The sequence below is a fragment of the Coffea arabica genome, chromosome 11e (assembly GCF_036785885.1).
Source record: "Coffea arabica cultivar ET-39 chromosome 11e, Coffea Arabica ET-39 HiFi, whole genome shotgun sequence".
Taxonomy (NCBI): Eukaryota; Viridiplantae; Streptophyta; class Magnoliopsida; order Gentianales; family Rubiaceae; genus Coffea; species Coffea arabica.
In genome coordinates, this window is record NC_092331.1 from 41,607,864 (window position 1) to 41,624,135 (window position 16,272).

The 16,272-nt window shown below is 39.4% G+C and overlaps 13 non-coding genes across 13 annotated transcripts; all 13 read left to right on the forward strand.

The window, feature by feature from the left end:
- The first annotated feature begins 686 nt into the window (after nucleotides 1-686).
- On the forward strand, nucleotides 687-805 carry LOC140031486 (5S ribosomal RNA). Its single transcript, XR_011835408.1, has one exon. It is a non-coding gene; the product is annotated as a 5S ribosomal RNA (ribosomal RNA).
- Nucleotides 806-1,927: 1,122 nt separating this feature from the next.
- On the forward strand, nucleotides 1,928-2,046 carry LOC140029184 (5S ribosomal RNA). The gene has a single exon (XR_011833088.1). It is a non-coding gene; the product is annotated as a 5S ribosomal RNA (ribosomal RNA).
- A 1,122-nt stretch (nucleotides 2,047-3,168) lies between these two features.
- Nucleotides 3,169-3,287, forward strand: LOC140029185 (5S ribosomal RNA). Its single transcript, XR_011833089.1, has one exon. It is a non-coding gene; the product is annotated as a 5S ribosomal RNA (ribosomal RNA).
- Nucleotides 3,288-4,409: 1,122 nt separating this feature from the next.
- LOC140029187 (5S ribosomal RNA) lies at nucleotides 4,410-4,528 on the forward strand. The gene has a single exon (XR_011833091.1). It is a non-coding gene; the product is annotated as a 5S ribosomal RNA (ribosomal RNA).
- A 1,122-nt stretch (nucleotides 4,529-5,650) lies between these two features.
- LOC140031487 (5S ribosomal RNA) lies at nucleotides 5,651-5,769 on the forward strand. Its single transcript, XR_011835409.1, has one exon. It is a non-coding gene; the product is annotated as a 5S ribosomal RNA (ribosomal RNA).
- Nucleotides 5,770-6,891: 1,122 nt separating this feature from the next.
- On the forward strand, nucleotides 6,892-7,010 carry LOC140029188 (5S ribosomal RNA). The gene has a single exon (XR_011833092.1). It is a non-coding gene; the product is annotated as a 5S ribosomal RNA (ribosomal RNA).
- Nucleotides 7,011-8,132: 1,122 nt separating this feature from the next.
- On the forward strand, nucleotides 8,133-8,251 carry LOC140029189 (5S ribosomal RNA). Its single transcript, XR_011833093.1, has one exon. It is a non-coding gene; the product is annotated as a 5S ribosomal RNA (ribosomal RNA).
- A 1,122-nt stretch (nucleotides 8,252-9,373) lies between these two features.
- On the forward strand, nucleotides 9,374-9,492 carry LOC140029190 (5S ribosomal RNA). The gene has a single exon (XR_011833094.1). It is a non-coding gene; the product is annotated as a 5S ribosomal RNA (ribosomal RNA).
- Nucleotides 9,493-10,614: 1,122 nt separating this feature from the next.
- LOC140029191 (5S ribosomal RNA) lies at nucleotides 10,615-10,733 on the forward strand. Its single transcript, XR_011833095.1, has one exon. It is a non-coding gene; the product is annotated as a 5S ribosomal RNA (ribosomal RNA).
- Nucleotides 10,734-11,855: 1,122 nt separating this feature from the next.
- On the forward strand, nucleotides 11,856-11,974 carry LOC140029192 (5S ribosomal RNA). The gene has a single exon (XR_011833096.1). It is a non-coding gene; the product is annotated as a 5S ribosomal RNA (ribosomal RNA).
- Nucleotides 11,975-13,096: 1,122 nt separating this feature from the next.
- LOC140029193 (5S ribosomal RNA) lies at nucleotides 13,097-13,215 on the forward strand. The gene has a single exon (XR_011833097.1). It is a non-coding gene; the product is annotated as a 5S ribosomal RNA (ribosomal RNA).
- Nucleotides 13,216-14,337: 1,122 nt separating this feature from the next.
- LOC140029194 (5S ribosomal RNA) lies at nucleotides 14,338-14,456 on the forward strand. Its single transcript, XR_011833098.1, has one exon. It is a non-coding gene; the product is annotated as a 5S ribosomal RNA (ribosomal RNA).
- Nucleotides 14,457-15,578: 1,122 nt separating this feature from the next.
- Nucleotides 15,579-15,697, forward strand: LOC140029195 (5S ribosomal RNA). Its single transcript, XR_011833099.1, has one exon. It is a non-coding gene; the product is annotated as a 5S ribosomal RNA (ribosomal RNA).
- Nucleotides 15,698-16,272: the final 575 nt, after the last annotated feature.

Sequence of the window (16,272 nt, forward strand, 5' to 3'; positions counted from 1 at the left end):
TTTTTTTCAAAGGCATTAATTACTTAATCCTAAACGAATTTATTTAATTTGTGTGAAGTTGAAATTATTATACTTGGACAAATAATATATTATATTATTTTTCACTTTTGTATTGTTTTAATTTATTTTATATTTTGCTTGGGATAAAACACTTTTACGGTGTTTAATTTATTTTAGATTTGATTTGGAATCATTTATTTAAATTTTTATTACTTGATTATGTAATTAGTTTTGTGAGAAATTGATTTTATTAGAAATTACAGTGATAAATTAATAAATTAAAATTAAGTTTCGGGTCATTTCGGGTCGACCCGCCGCCCCGTAAACCTGAAATTTTCGGGTCCGGGTCAGCATACCTGACCCGTCACGGGTTGGCGGGTCGGGGTTCGGGTCAACAGATTTTCTGGCGGGTCTGTTGACCCGAACCCGACCCGCCAACCTGATTTGGACCCGAATTGCCACCCCTAACTGCAAGCGTGAAGGATTGATTTCATGATAATTTAGAGTTGCGGGATGAGGGAAAAAAACAGGGTGCAAATCAATAACAAAAAAATATATAAAGTAAATAAATAAAAGGATAAGAGGAAAATGCTTGAATTGACGCTTAAAATGAATTTCGGTCTAGAAAAGCCACACTGCTTCGCAGGACGGGGTAGTTTAAAAGAATAACGCGAAAGGAACATGGCGGGTGCGATCATACCAGCACTAATGCACCGGATCCCATCAGAACTACGAAGTTAAGCGTGCTTGGGCGAGAGTAGTACTAGGATGGGTGACCCCCTGGGAAGTCCTCGTGTTGCACCCCTCTCTTTTTTGTTTCGAAATCCAAATTTCCTATTCGTTCTTTATCCTGTAGTAATTTAGCTCCGTCGGAACGATTGCTTAATATTTTGCTTCTTGTCGAAGCGTGAAGGAGGATCTGAAGGCGCGAGACAAATCAGGAACGGTACGGCTCGATCAAAGCCCGGATCGTCGCTCAAATTTGTCGGCGCAAATGTATCACCGCAACTAGGGGTGGCAATTTTCGACACGACACGAACCTAACACGAAATTAATGGGTTTGGGTTGAGGTTTCGGGAATTCGGGTCAGAATCGGGTTGGACCCGATGAACCCGAAAAGAAAACCGGTCGATTTCGGGTCAACCCGTGGTGACCTGATATGACCCGATATGACCCGTTTACGAATTAAAAATAATTTAATAAACATAAAAATAATTTTATCTAACTAAACTAAGTTATTCTTTTTTTCAAAGGCATTAATTACTTAATCCTAAACGAATTTATTTAATTTGTGTGAAGTTGAAATTATTATACTTGGACAAATAATATATTATATTATTTTTCACTTTTGTATTGTTTTAATTTATTTTATATTTTGCTTGGGATAAAACACTTTTACGGTGTTTAATTTATTTTAGATTTGATTTGGAATCATTTATTTAAATTTTTATTACTTGATTATGTAATTAGTTTTGTGAGAAATTGATTTTATTAGAAATTACAGTGATAAATTAATAAATTAAAATTAAGTTTCGGGTCATTTCGGGTCGACCCGCCGCCCCGTAAACCTGAAATTTTCGGGTCCGGGTCAGCATACCTGACCCGTCACGGGTTGGCGGGTCGGGGTTCGGGTCAACAGATTTTCTGGCGGGTCTGTTGACCCGAACCCGACCCGCCAACCTGATTTGGACCCGAATTGCCACCCCTAACTGCAAGCGTGAAGGATTGATTTCATGATAATTTAGAGTTGCGGGATGAGGGAAAAAAACAGGGTGCAAATCAATAACAAAAAAATATATAAAGTAAATAAATAAAAGGATAAGAGGAAAATGCTTGAATTGACGCTTAAAATGAATTTCGGTCTAGAAAAGCCACACTGCTTCGCAGGACGGGGTAGTTTAAAAGAATAACGCGAAAGGAACATGGCGGGTGCGATCATACCAGCACTAATGCACCGGATCCCATCAGAACTCCGAAGTTAAGCGTGCTTGGGCGAGAGTAGTACTAGGATGGGTGACCCCCTGGGAAGTCCTCGTGTTGCACCCCTCTCTTTTTTGTTTCGAAATCCAAATTTCCTATTCGTTCTTTATCCTGTAGTAATTTAGCTCCGTCGGAACGATTGCTTAATATTTTGCTTCTTGTCGAAGCGTGAAGGAGGATCTGAAGGCGCGAGACAAATCAGGAACGGTACGGCTCGATCAAAGCCCGGATCGTCGCTCAAATTTGTCGGCGCAAATGTATCACCGCAACTAGGGGTGGCAATTTTCGACACGACACGAACCTAACACGAAATTAATGGGTTTGGGTTGAGGTTTCGGGAATTCGGGTCAGAATCGGGTTGGACCCGATGAACCCGAAAAGAAAACCGGTCGATTTCGGGTCAACCCGTGGTGACCTGATATGACCCGATATGACCCGTTTACGAATTAAAAATAATTTAATAAACATAAAAATAATTTTATCTAACTAAACTAAGTTATTCTTTTTTTCAAAGGCATTAATTACTTAATCCTAAACGAATTTATTTAATTTGTGTGAAGTTGAAATTATTATACTTGGACAAATAATATATTATATTATTTTTCACTTTTGTATTGTTTTAATTTATTTTATATTTTGCTTGGGATAAAACACTTTTACGGTGTTTAATTTATTTTAGATTTGATTTGGAATCATTTATTTAAATTTTTATTACTTGATTATGTAATTAGTTTTGTGAGAAATTGATTTTATTAGAAATTACAGTGATAAATTAATAAATTAAAATTAAGTTTCGGGTCATTTCGGGTCGACCCGCCGCCCCGTAAACCTGAAATTTTCGGGTCCGGGTCAGCATACCTGACCCGTCACGGGTTGGCGGGTCGGGGTTCGGGTCAACAGATTTTCTGGCGGGTCTGTTGACCCGAACCCGACCCGCCAACCTGATTTGGACCCGAATTGCCACCCCTAACTGCAAGCGTGAAGGATTGATTTCATGATAATTTAGAGTTGCGGGATGAGGGAAAAAAACAGGGTGCAAATCAATAACAAAAAAAAATATAAAGTAAATAAATAAAAGGATAAGAGGAAAATGCTTGAATTGACGCTTAAAATGAATTTCGGTCTAGAAAAGCCACACTGCTTCGCAGGACGGGGTAGTTTAAAAGAATAACGCGAAAGGAACATGGCGGGTGCGATCATACCAGCACTAATGCACCGGATCCCATCAGAACTCCGAAGTTAAGCGTGCTTGGGCGAGAGTAGTACTAGGATGGGTGACCCCCTGGGAAGTCCTCGTGTTGCACCCCTCTCTTTTTTGTTTCGAAATCCAAATTTCCTATTCGTTCTTTATCCTGTAGTAATTTAGCTCCGTCGGAACGATTGCTTAATATTTTGCTTCTTGTCGAAGCGTGAAGGAGGATCTGAAGGCGCGAGACAAATCAGGAACGGTACGGCTCGATCAAAGCCCGGATCGTCGCTCAAATTTGTCGGCGCAAATGTATCACCGCAACTAGGGGTGGCAATTTTCGACACGACACGAACCTAACACGAAATTAATGGGTTTGGGTTGAGGTTTCGGGAATTCGGGTCAGAATCGGGTTGGACCCGATGAACCCGAAAAGAAAACCGGTCGATTTCGGGTCAACCCGTGGTGACCTGATATGACCCGATATGACCCGTTTACGAATTAAAAATAATTTAATAAACATAAAAATAATTTTATCTAACTAAACTAAGTTATTCTTTTTTTCAAAGGCATTAATTACTTAATCCTAAACGAATTTATTTAATTTGTGTGAAGTTGAAATTATTATACTTGGACAAATAATATATTATATTATTTTTCACTTTTGTATTGTTTTAATTTATTTTATATTTTGCTTGGGATAAAACACTTTTACGGTGTTTAATTTATTTTAGATTTGATTTGGAATCATTTATTTAAATTTTTATTACTTGATTATGTAATTAGTTTTGTGAGAAATTGATTTTATTAGAAATTACAGTGATAAATTAATAAATTAAAATTAAGTTTCGGGTCATTTCGGGTCGACCCGCCGCCCCGTAAACCTGAAATTTTCGGGTCCGGGTCAGCATACCTGACCCGTCACGGGTTGGCGGGTCGGGGTTCGGGTCAACAGATTTTCTGGCGGGTCTGTTGACCCGAACCCGACCCGCCAACCTGATTTGGACCCGAATTGCCACCCCTAACTGCAAGCGTGAAGGATTGATTTCATGATAATTTAGAGTTGCGGGATGAGGGAAAAAAACAGGGTGCAAATCAATAACAAAAAAATATATAAAGTAAATAAATAAAAGGATAAGAGGAAAATGCTTGAATTGACGCTTAAAATGAATTTCGGTCTAGAAAAGCCACACTGCTTCGCAGGACGGGGTAGTTTAAAAGAATAACGCGAAAGGAACATGGCGGGTGCGATCATACCAGCACTAATGCACCGGATCCCATCAGAACTCCGAAGTTAAGCGTGCTTGGGCGAGAGTAGTACTAGGATGGGTGACCCCCTGGGAAGTCCTCGTGTTGCACCCCTCTCTTTTTTGTTTCGAAATCCAAATTTCCTATTCGTTCTTTATCCTGTAGTAATTTAGCTCCGTCGGAACGATTGCTTAATATTTTGCTTCTTGTCGAAGCGTGAAGGAGGATCTGAAGGCGCGAGACAAATCAGGAACGGTACGGCTCGATCAAAGCCCGGATCGTCGCTCAAATTTGTCGGCGCAAATGTATCACCGCAACTAGGGGTGGCAATTTTCGACACGACACGAACCTAACACGAAATTAATGGGTTTGGGTTGAGGTTTCGGGAATTCGGGTCAGAATCGGGTTGGACCCGATGAACCCGAAAAGAAAACCGGTCGATTTCGGGTCAACCCGTGGTGACCTGATATGACCCGATATGACCCGTTTACGAATTAAAAATAATTTAATAAACATAAAAATAATTTTATCTAACTAAACTAAGTTATTCTTTTTTTCAAAGGCATTAATTACTTAATCCTAAACGAATTTATTTAATTTGTGTGAAGTTGAAATTATTATACTTGGACAAATAATATATTATATTATTTTTCACTTTTGTATTGTTTTAATTTATTTTATATTTTGCTTGGGATAAAACACTTTTACGGTGTTTAATTTATTTTAGATTTGATTTGGAATCATTTATTTAAATTTTTATTACTTGATTATGTAATTAGTTTTGTGAGAAATTGATTTTATTAGAAATTACAGTGATAAATTAATAAATTAAAATTAAGTTTCGGGTCATTTCGGGTCGACCCGCCGCCCCGTAAACCTGAAATTTTCGGGTCCGGGTCAGCATACCTGACCCGTCACGGGTTGGCGGGTCGGGGTTCGGGTCAACAGATTTTCTGGCGGGTCTGTTGACCCGAACCCGACCCGCCAACCTGATTTGGACCCGAATTGCCACCCCTAACTGCAAGCGTGAAGGATTGATTTCATGATAATTTAGAGTTGCGGGATGAGGGAAAAAAACAGGGTGCAAATCAATAACAAAAAAAAATATAAAGTAAATAAATAAAAGGATAAGAGGAAAATGCTTGAATTGACGCTTAAAATGAATTTCGGTCTAGAAAAGCCACACTGCTTCGCAGGACGGGGTAGTTTAAAAGAATAACGCGAAAGGAACATGGCGGGTGCGATCATACCAGCACTAATGCACCGGATCCCATCAGAACTACGAAGTTAAGCGTGCTTGGGCGAGAGTAGTACTAGGATGGGTGACCCCCTGGGAAGTCCTCGTGTTGCACCCCTCTCTTTTTTGTTTCGAAATCCAAATTTCCTATTCGTTCTTTATCCTGTAGTAATTTAGCTCCGTCGGAACGATTGCTTAATATTTTGCTTCTTGTCGAAGCGTGAAGGAGGATCTGAAGGCGCGAGACAAATCAGGAACGGTACGGCTCGATCAAAGCCCGGATCGTCGCTCAAATTTGTCGGCGCAAATGTATCACCGCAACTAGGGGTGGCAATTTTCGACACGACACGAACCTAACACGAAATTAATGGGTTTGGGTTGAGGTTTCGGGAATTCGGGTCAGAATCGGGTTGGACCCGATGAACCCGAAAAGAAAACCGGTCGATTTCGGGTCAACCCGTGGTGACCTGATATGACCCGATATGACCCGTTTACGAATTAAAAATAATTTAATAAACATAAAAATAATTTTATCTAACTAAACTAAGTTATTCTTTTTTTCAAAGGCATTAATTACTTAATCCTAAACGAATTTATTTAATTTGTGTGAAGTTGAAATTATTATACTTGGACAAATAATATATTATATTATTTTTCACTTTTGTATTGTTTTAATTTATTTTATATTTTGCTTGGGATAAAACACTTTTACGGTGTTTAATTTATTTTAGATTTGATTTGGAATCATTTATTTAAATTTTTATTACTTGATTATGTAATTAGTTTTGTGAGAAATTGATTTTATTAGAAATTACAGTGATAAATTAATAAATTAAAATTAAGTTTCGGGTCATTTCGGGTCGACCCGCCGCCCCGTAAACCTGAAATTTTCGGGTCCGGGTCAGCATACCTGACCCGTCACGGGTTGGCGGGTCGGGGTTCGGGTCAACAGATTTTCTGGCGGGTCTGTTGACCCGAACCCGACCCGCCAACCTGATTTGGACCCGAATTGCCACCCCTAACTGCAAGCGTGAAGGATTGATTTCATGATAATTTAGAGTTGCGGGATGAGGGAAAAAAACAGGGTGCAAATCAATAACAAAAAAATATATAAAGTAAATAAATAAAAGGATAAGAGGAAAATGCTTGAATTGACGCTTAAAATGAATTTCGGTCTAGAAAAGCCACACTGCTTCGCAGGACGGGGTAGTTTAAAAGAATAACGCGAAAGGAACATGGCGGGTGCGATCATACCAGCACTAATGCACCGGATCCCATCAGAACTCCGAAGTTAAGCGTGCTTGGGCGAGAGTAGTACTAGGATGGGTGACCCCCTGGGAAGTCCTCGTGTTGCACCCCTCTCTTTTTTGTTTCGAAATCCAAATTTCCTATTCGTTCTTTATCCTGTAGTAATTTAGCTCCGTCGGAACGATTGCTTAATATTTTGCTTCTTGTCGAAGCGTGAAGGAGGATCTGAAGGCGCGAGACAAATCAGGAACGGTACGGCTCGATCAAAGCCCGGATCGTCGCTCAAATTTGTCGGCGCAAATGTATCACCGCAACTAGGGGTGGCAATTTTCGACACGACACGAACCTAACACGAAATTAATGGGTTTGGGTTGAGGTTTCGGGAATTCGGGTCAGAATCGGGTTGGACCCGATGAACCCGAAAAGAAAACCGGTCGATTTCGGGTCAACCCGTGGTGACCTGATATGACCCGATATGACCCGTTTACGAATTAAAAATAATTTAATAAACATAAAAATAATTTTATCTAACTAAACTAAGTTATTCTTTTTTTCAAAGGCATTAATTACTTAATCCTAAACGAATTTATTTAATTTGTGTGAAGTTGAAATTATTATACTTGGACAAATAATATATTATATTATTTTTCACTTTTGTATTGTTTTAATTTATTTTATATTTTGCTTGGGATAAAACACTTTTACGGTGTTTAATTTATTTTAGATTTGATTTGGAATCATTTATTTAAATTTTTATTACTTGATTATGTAATTAGTTTTGTGAGAAATTGATTTTATTAGAAATTACAGTGATAAATTAATAAATTAAAATTAAGTTTCGGGTCATTTCGGGTCGACCCGCCGCCCCGTAAACCTGAAATTTTCGGGTCCGGGTCAGCATACCTGACCCGTCACGGGTTGGCGGGTCGGGGTTCGGGTCAACAGATTTTCTGGCGGGTCTGTTGACCCGAACCCGACCCGCCAACCTGATTTGGACCCGAATTGCCTCCCCTAACTGCAAGCGTGAAGGATTGATTTCATGATAATTTAGAGTTGCGGGATGAGGGAAAAAAACAGGGTGCAAATCAATAACAAAAAAAAATATAAAGTAAATAAATAAAAGGATAAGAGGAAAATGCTTGAATTGACGCTTAAAATGAATTTCGGTCTAGAAAAGCCACACTGCTTCGCAGGACGGGGTAGTTTAAAAGAATAACGCGAAAGGAACATGGCGGGTGCGATCATACCAGCACTAATGCACCGGATCCCATCAGAACTCCGAAGTTAAGCGTGCTTGGGCGAGAGTAGTACTAGGATGGGTGACCCCCTGGGAAGTCCTCGTGTTGCACCCCTCTCTTTTTTGTTTCGAAATCCAAATTTCCTATTCGTTCTTTATCCTGTAGTAATTTAGCTCCGTCGGAACGATTGCTTAATATTTTGCTTCTTGTCGAAGCGTGAAGGAGGATCTGAAGGCGCGAGACAAATCAGGAACGGTACGGCTCGATCAAAGCCCGGATCGTCGCTCAAATTTGTCGGCGCAAATGTATCACCGCAACTAGGGGTGGCAATTTTCGACACGACACGAACCTAACACGAAATTAATGGGTTTGGGTTGAGGTTTCGGGAATTCGGGTCAGAATCGGGTTGGACCCGATGAACCCGAAAAGAAAACCGGTCGATTTCGGGTCAACCCGTGGTGACCTGATATGACCCGATATGACCCGTTTACGAATTAAAAATAATTTAATAAACATAAAAATAATTTTATCTAACTAAACTAAGTTATTCTTTTTTTCAAAGGCATTAATTACTTAATCCTAAACGAATTTATTTAATTTGTGTGAAGTTGAAATTATTATACTTGGACAAATAATATATTATATTATTTTTCACTTTTGTATTGTTTTAATTTATTTTATATTTTGCTTGGGATAAAACACTTTTACGGTGTTTAATTTATTTTAGATTTGATTTGGAATCATTTATTTAAATTTTTATTACTTGATTATGTAATTAGTTTTGTGAGAAATTGATTTTATTAGAAATTACAGTGATAAATTAATAAATTAAAATTAAGTTTCGGGTCATTTCGGGTCGACCCGCCGCCCCGTAAACCTGAAATTTTCGGGTCCGGGTCAGCATACCTGACCCGTCACGGGTTGGCGGGTCGGGGTTCGGGTCAACAGATTTTCTGGCGGGTCTGTTGACCCGAACCCGACCCGCCAACCTGATTTGGACCCGAATTGCCACCCCTAACTGCAAGCGTGAAGGATTGATTTCATGATAATTTAGAGTTGCGGGATGAGGGAAAAAAACAGGGTGCAAATCAATAACAAAAAAAAATATAAAGTAAATAAATAAAAGGATAAGAGGAAAATGCTTGAATTGACGCTTAAAATGAATTTCGGTCTAGAAAAGCCACACTGCTTCGCAGGACGGGGTAGTTTAAAAGAATAACGCGAAAGGAACATGGCGGGTGCGATCATACCAGCACTAATGCACCGGATCCCATCAGAACTCCGAAGTTAAGCGTGCTTGGGCGAGAGTAGTACTAGGATGGGTGACCCCCTGGGAAGTCCTCGTGTTGCACCCCTCTCTTTTTTGTTTCGAAATCCAAATTTCCTATTCGTTCTTTATCCTGTAGTAATTTAGCTCCGTCGGAACGATTGCTTAATATTTTGCTTCTTGTCGAAGCGTGAAGGAGGATCTGAAGGCGCGAGACAAATCAGGAACGGTACGGCTCGATCAAAGCCCGGATCGTCGCTCAAATTTGTCGGCGCAAATGTATCACCGCAACTAGGGGTGGCAATTTTCGACACGACACGAACCTAACACGAAATTAATGGGTTTGGGTTGAGGTTTCGGGAATTCGGGTCAGAATCGGGTTGGACCCGATGAACCCGAAAAGAAAACCGGTCGATTTCGGGTCAACCCGTGGTGACCTGATATGACCCGATATGACCCGTTTACGAATTAAAAATAATTTAATAAACATAAAAATAATTTTATCTAACTAAACTAAGTTATTCTTTTTTTCAAAGGCATTAATTACTTAATCCTAAACGAATTTATTTAATTTGTGTGAAGTTGAAATTATTATACTTGGACAAATAATATATTATATTATTTTTCACTTTTGTATTGTTTTAATTTATTTTATATTTTGCTTGGGATAAAACACTTTTACGGTGTTTAATTTATTTTAGATTTGATTTGGAATCATTTATTTAAATTTTTATTACTTGATTATGTAATTAGTTTTGTGAGAAATTGATTTTATTAGAAATTACAGTGATAAATTAATAAATTAAAATTAAGTTTCGGGTCATTTCGGGTCGACCCGCCGCCCCGTAAACCTGAAATTTTCGGGTCCGGGTCAGCATACCTGACCCGTCACGGGTTGGCGGGTCGGGGTTCGGGTCAACAGATTTTCTGGCGGGTCTGTTGACCCGAACCCGACCCGCCAACCTGATTTGGACCCGAATTGCCACCCCTAACTGCAAGCGTGAAGGATTGATTTCATGATAATTTAGAGTTGCGGGATGAGGGAAAAAAACAGGGTGCAAATCAATAACAAAAAAATATATAAAGTAAATAAATAAAAGGATAAGAGGAAAATGCTTGAATTGACGCTTAAAATGAATTTCGGTCTAGAAAAGCCACACTGCTTCGCAGGACGGGGTAGTTTAAAAGAATAACGCGAAAGGAACATGGCGGGTGCGATCATACCAGCACTAATGCACCGGATCCCATCAGAACTCCGAAGTTAAGCGTGCTTGGGCGAGAGTAGTACTAGGATGGGTGACCCCCTGGGAAGTCCTCGTGTTGCACCCCTCTCTTTTTTGTTTCGAAATCCAAATTTCCTATTCGTTCTTTATCCTGTAGTAATTTAGCTCCGTCGGAACGATTGCTTAATATTTTGCTTCTTGTCGAAGCGTGAAGGAGGATCTGAAGGCGCGAGACAAATCAGGAACGGTACGGCTCGATCAAAGCCCGGATCGTCGCTCAAATTTGTCGGCGCAAATGTATCACCGCAACTAGGGGTGGCAATTTTCGACACGACACGAACCTAACACGAAATTAATGGGTTTGGGTTGAGGTTTCGGGAATTCGGGTCAGAATCGGGTTGGACCCGATGAACCCGAAAAGAAAACCGGTCGATTTCGGGTCAACCCGTGGTGACCTGATATGACCCGATATGACCCGTTTACGAATTAAAAATAATTTAATAAACATAAAAATAATTTTATCTAACTAAACTAAGTTATTCTTTTTTTCAAAGGCATTAATTACTTAATCCTAAACGAATTTATTTAATTTGTGTGAAGTTGAAATTATTATACTTGGACAAATAATATATTATATTATTTTTCACTTTTGTATTGTTTTAATTTATTTTATATTTTGCTTGGGATAAAACACTTTTACGGTGTTTAATTTATTTTAGATTTGATTTGGAATCATTTATTTAAATTTTTATTACTTGATTATGTAATTAGTTTTGTGAGAAATTGATTTTATTAGAAATTACAGTGATAAATTAATAAATTAAAATTAAGTTTCGGGTCATTTCGGGTCGACCCGCCGCCCCGTAAACCTGAAATTTTCGGGTCCGGGTCAGCATACCTGACCCGTCACGGGTTGGCGGGTCGGGGTTCGGGTCAACAGATTTTCTGGCGGGTCTGTTGACCCGAACCCGACCCGCCAACCTGATTTGGACCCGAATTGCCACCCCTAACTGCAAGCGTGAAGGATTGATTTCATGATAATTTAGAGTTGCGGGATGAGGGAAAAAAACAGGGTGCAAATCAATAACAAAAAAAAATATAAAGTAAATAAATAAAAGGATAAGAGGAAAATGCTTGAATTGACGCTTAAAATGAATTTCGGTCTAGAAAAGCCACACTGCTTCGCAGGACGGGGTAGTTTAAAAGAATAACGCGAAAGGAACATGGCGGGTGCGATCATACCAGCACTAATGCACCGGATCCCATCAGAACTCCGAAGTTAAGCGTGCTTGGGCGAGAGTAGTACTAGGATGGGTGACCCCCTGGGAAGTCCTCGTGTTGCACCCCTCTCTTTTTTGTTTCGAAATCCAAATTTCCTATTCGTTCTTTATCCTGTAGTAATTTAGCTCCGTCGGAACGATTGCTTAATATTTTGCTTCTTGTCGAAGCGTGAAGGAGGATCTGAAGGCGCGAGACAAATCAGGAACGGTACGGCTCGATCAAAGCCCGGATCGTCGCTCAAATTTGTCGGCGCAAATGTATCACCGCAACTAGGGGTGGCAATTTTCGACACGACACGAACCTAACACGAAATTAATGGGTTTGGGTTGAGGTTTCGGGAATTCGGGTCAGAATCGGGTTGGACCCGATGAACCCGAAAAGAAAACCGGTCGATTTCGGGTCAACCCGTGGTGACCTGATATGACCCGATATGACCCGTTTACGAATTAAAAATAATTTAATAAACATAAAAATAATTTTATCTAACTAAACTAAGTTATTCTTTTTTTCAAAGGCATTAATTACTTAATCCTAAACGAATTTATTTAATTTGTGTGAAGTTGAAATTATTATACTTGGACAAATAATATATTATATTATTTTTCACTTTTGTATTGTTTTAATTTATTTTATATTTTGCTTGGGATAAAACACTTTTACGGTGTTTAATTTATTTTAGATTTGATTTGGAATCATTTATTTAAATTTTTATTACTTGATTATGTAATTAGTTTTGTGAGAAATTGATTTTATTAGAAATTACAGTGATAAATTAATAAATTAAAATTAAGTTTCGGGTCATTTCGGGTCGACCCGCCGCCCCGTAAACCTGAAATTTTCGGGTCCGGGTCAGCATACCTGACCCGTCACGGGTTGGCGGGTCGGGGTTCGGGTCAACAGATTTTCTGGCGGGTCTGTTGACCCGAACCCGACCCGCCAACCTGATTTGGACCCGAATTGCCACCCCTAACTGCAAGCGTGAAGGATTGATTTCATGATAATTTAGAGTTGCGGGATGAGGGAAAAAAACAGGGTGCAAATCAATAACAAAAAAATATATAAAGTAAATAAATAAAAGGATAAGAGGAAAATGCTTGAATTGACGCTTAAAATGAATTTCGGTCTAGAAAAGCCACACTGCTTCGCAGGACGGGGTAGTTTAAAAGAATAACGCGAAAGGAACATGGCGGGTGCGATCATACCAGCACTAATGCACCGGATCCCATCAGAACTCCGAAGTTAAGCGTGCTTGGGCGAGAGTAGTACTAGGATGGGTGACCCCCTGGGAAGTCCTCGTGTTGCACCCCTCTCTTTTTTGTTTCGAAATCCAAATTTCCTATTCGTTCTTTATCCTGTAGTAATTTAGCTCCGTCGGAACGATTGCTTAATATTTTGCTTCTTGTCGAAGCGTGAAGGAGGATCTGAAGGCGCGAGACAAATCAGGAACGGTACGGCTCGATCAAAGCCCGGATCGTCGCTCAAATTTGTCGGCGCAAATGTATCACCGCAACTAGGGGTGGCAATTTTCGACACGACACGAACCTAACACGAAATTAATGGGTTTGGGTTGAGGTTTCGGGAATTCGGGTCAGAATCGGGTTGGACCCGATGAACCCGAAAAGAAAACCGGTCGATTTCGGGTCAACCCGTGGTGACCTGATATGACCCGATATGACCCGTTTACGAATTAAAAATAATTTAATAAACATAAAAATAATTTTATCTAACTAAACTAAGTTATTCTTTTTTTCAAAGGCATTAATTACTTAATCCTAAACGAATTTATTTAATTTGTGTGAAGTTGAAATTATTATACTTGGACAAATAATATATTATATTATTTTTCACTTTTGTATTGTTTTAATTTATTTTATATTTTGCTTGGGATAAAACACTTTTACGGTGTTTAATTTATTTTAGATTTGATTTGGAATCATTTATTTAAATTTTTATTACTTGATTATGTAATTAGTTTTGTGAGAAATTGATTTTATTAGAAATTACAGTGATAAATTAATAAATTAAAATTAAGTTTCGGGTCATTTCGGGTCGACCCGCCGCCCCGTAAACCTGAAATTTTCGGGTCCGGGTCAGCATACCTGACCCGTCACGGGTTGGCGGGTCGGGGTTCGGGTCAACAGATTTTCTGGCGGGTCTGTTGACCCGAACCCGACCCGCCAACCTGATTTGGACCCGAATTGCCACCCCTAACTGCAAGCGTGAAGGATTGATTTCATGATAATTTAGAGTTGCGGGATGAGGGAAAAAAACAGGGTGCAAATCAATAACAAAAAAAAATATAAAGTAAATAAATAAAAGGATAAGAGGAAAATGCTTGAATTGACGCTTAAAATGAATTTCGGTCTAGAAAAGCCACACTGCTTCGCAGGACGGGGTAGTTTAAAAGAATAACGCGAAAGGAACATGGCGGGTGCGATCATACCAGCACTAATGCACCGGATCCCATCAGAACTCCGAAGTTAAGCGTGCTTGGGCGAGAGTAGTACTAGGATGGGTGACCCCCTGGGAAGTCCTCGTGTTGCACCCCTCTCTTTTTTGTTTCGAAATCCAAATTTCCTATTCGTTCTTTATCCTGTAGTAATTTAGCTCCGTCGGAACGATTGCTTAATATTTTGCTTCTTGTCGAAGCGTGAAGGAGGATCTGAAGGCGCGAGACAAATCAGGAACGGTACGGCTCGATCAAAGCCCGGATCGTCGCTCAAATTTGTCGGCGCAAATGTATCACCGCAACTAGGGGTGGCAATTTTCGACACGACACGAACCTAACACGAAATTAATGGGTTTGGGTTGAGGTTTCGGGAATTCGGGTCAGAATCGGGTTGGACCCGATGAACCCGAAAAGAAAACCGGTCGATTTCGGGTCAACCCGTGGTGACCTGATATGACCCGATATGACCCGTTTACGAATTAAAAATAATTTAATAAACATAAAAATAATTTTATCTAACTAAACTAAGTTATTCTTTTTTTCAAAGGCATTAATTACTTAATCCTAAACGAATTTATTTAATTTGTGTGAAGTTGAAATTATTATACTTGGACAAATAATATATTATATTATTTTTCACTTTTGTATTGTTTTAATTTATTTTATATTTTGCTTGGGATAAAACACTTTTACGGTGTTTAATTTATTTTAGATTTGATTTGGAATCATTTATTTAAATTTTTATTACTTGATTATGTAATTAGTTTTGTGAGAAATTGATTTTATTAGAAATTACAGTGATAAATTAATAAATTAAAATTAAGTTTCGGGTCATTTCGGGTCGACCCGCCGCCCCGTAAACCTGAAATTTTCGGGTCCGGGTCAGCATACCTGACCCGTCACGGGTTGGCGGGTCGGGGTTCGGGTCAACAGATTTTCTGGCGGGTCTGTTGACCCGAACCCGACCCGCCAACCTGATTTGGACCCGAATTGCCACCCCTAACTGCAAGCGTGAAGGATTGATTTCATGATAATTTAGAGTTGCGGGATGAGGGAAAAAAACAGGGTGCAAATCAATAACAAAAAAATATATAAAGTAAATAAATAAAAGGATAAGAGGAAAATGCTTGAATTGACGCTTAAAATGAATTTCGGTCTAGAAAAGCCACACTGCTTCGCAGGACGGGGTAGTTTAAAAGAATAACGCGAAAGGAACATGGCGGGTGCGATCATACCAGCACTAATGCACCGGATCCCATCAGAACTCCGAAGTTAAGCGTGCTTGGGCGAGAGTAGTACTAGGATGGGTGACCCCCTGGGAAGTCCTCGTGTTGCACCCCTCTCTTTTTTGTTTCGAAATCCAAATTTCCTATTCGTTCTTTATCCTGTAGTAATTTAGCTCCGTCGGAACGATTGCTTAATATTTTGCTTCTTGTCGAAGCGTGAAGGAGGATCTGAAGGCGCGAGACAAATCAGGAACGGTACGGCTCGATCAAAGCCCGGATCGTCGCTCAAATTTGTCGGCGCAAATGTATCACCGCAACTAGGGGTGGCAATTTTCGACACGACACGAACCTAACACGAAATTAATGGGTTTGGGTTGAGGTTTCGGGAATTCGGGTCAGAATCGGGTTGGACCCGATGAACCCGAAAAGAAAACCGGTCGATTTCGGGTCAACCCGTGGTGACCTGATATGACCCGATATGACCCGTTTACGAATTAAAAATAATTTAATAAACATAAAAATAATTTTATCTAACTAAACTAAGTTATTCTTTTTTTCAAAGGCATTAATTACTTAATCCTAAACGAATTTATTTAATTTGTGTGAAGTTGAAATTATTATACTTGGACAAATAATATATTATATTATTTTTCACTTTTGTATTGTTTTAATTTATTTTATATTTTGCT